The sequence below is a fragment of the Dipodomys spectabilis genome, unplaced genomic scaffold (assembly GCF_019054845.1).
Source record: "Dipodomys spectabilis isolate Male_0828 unplaced genomic scaffold, ASM1905484v1 ptg000183l, whole genome shotgun sequence".
In the NCBI taxonomy this organism is placed as follows: Eukaryota; Metazoa; Chordata; class Mammalia; order Rodentia; family Heteromyidae; genus Dipodomys; species Dipodomys spectabilis.
Window position 1 is genome coordinate 4,250,932 of NW_024870860.1, and position 1,604 is coordinate 4,252,535.

Below are 1,604 nucleotides of genomic sequence, written 5' to 3' on the forward strand. Positions count from 1 at the left end.
AGCTTGTTTAGCTTCCAGCTTCTCCTCAGCTATCTTCCCGGAACCCTAAATTTAAATTTTAAATGACAAATTCTTTTCAAATCCTTTCACTCGGGAAGAGGTATGGATAGATAAGTGATATGGGCAGAATAAGAATTATTCATAAGGTTCTAAATGGATGTTTACCTAGTTTTCTCTCAGCTGGATCATAGAATACAGACTGTCCTAATTGGAAAAGTTAGCCTTCCGAGGTTTTCTGCATATAAACACTCCATCAACATTTTGACTACCAAGGTATTAGTACCTGGTCACTTGTTTTATTTTTTTTTTTGTCGGTCATGCAGGCTGAATTCTGGGCCCTGGCACTGTCCCTCACCTTTTTAGCTCAAGGCTAGTGCTCTGCCACTTGAGCCACCGTGCAGCTTCTGGCTCTTTTCTGCTTATGTGGTCCCGAGGAATCGAGCCCAGGGCCTGATGCATGCAAGGCAAGCACTCTACCACTGAGCCAACCTTCCAGCCCCTCCATCAACATTTTATTAGAGAATTATTCAAGATTAGCTATATGTTGATTGATAGTGACTGATCATGAGAGAAAGTTGAGGGAAAACCATCTACACTTCAGTGAGGTTCTGATATGTGCTTCACAAAATGTTATGAAAGCTCTACATGAGAAATCTAGCAGCTGCATTTCTAAAAAGTCCTTGGGTTGTTACATTTTCTGATATTGTCTCAATTCAAATACTTCTCCTTGGAGTTCCGTACTATTTCAATGATGCTGTATTAGCTCCTCATTACAATTTGCAGACTGGTCTTTTTGATGAAATTTGTGCTTTTCAAAATTGCTCTCCAAATTCCATCCACAAACTGCATACAAAATTTATCTGAAATAATTTGTATCTGTTTATAGTGCGTATACTTTTAGTTTTCATTACACATATAGAATGTAGTAAAAATTCTCATAGCAATTATACTGCACTAGCTTGTGGGCAGATTCTAATGTAAATAATATACTGTGTTCATGTAGAGTTTTTGAGTATCCAAAGTAATAAGCCTGTGGTTCTAAAACCAATACCTTACTTATATTGAGTGACAAATACATCTTCATATAAGCAGAGAAGTTTTCCTTGTATCTTTTTAACATATATTTTTATTATAAATACTGTACAGACGGGTTACAGTTACGTAAGTAAGGTAATGAGTACATTTCTTATTGAGCATTGCAACCCCCTCCTTTGTTTTTCCCTTACCATCCCTTCCCTTCAAACCTCTCCACCTCCCCCCTTCACCCATCCTCTGGTAGAGTGTCTTGTATATTTCATTGTTACATAGGTCAACCAGTATCCTTATATCTTAAATGAAGAAATGCTGGCTTGATTTATGCTGATTCTACCTGTGTAGACACATCTAAAATCACTGGGCAAGTCCAAGAGCACATAAATGCCATCATTTTTTTGTCAGTTGGTATAATTGTGTTCTACACATTTATTGACAGGTTACAAATTATTCTCAAACTTTAAAACATTAAAAATACTTTCTTTTTTTTTTCTTGTTTTCTTGGCCAGGAAATCGGCAAGACCTCAGTCAGTATTTCTCACATAGGAATTTTCATATGCGTTAGTTAAATG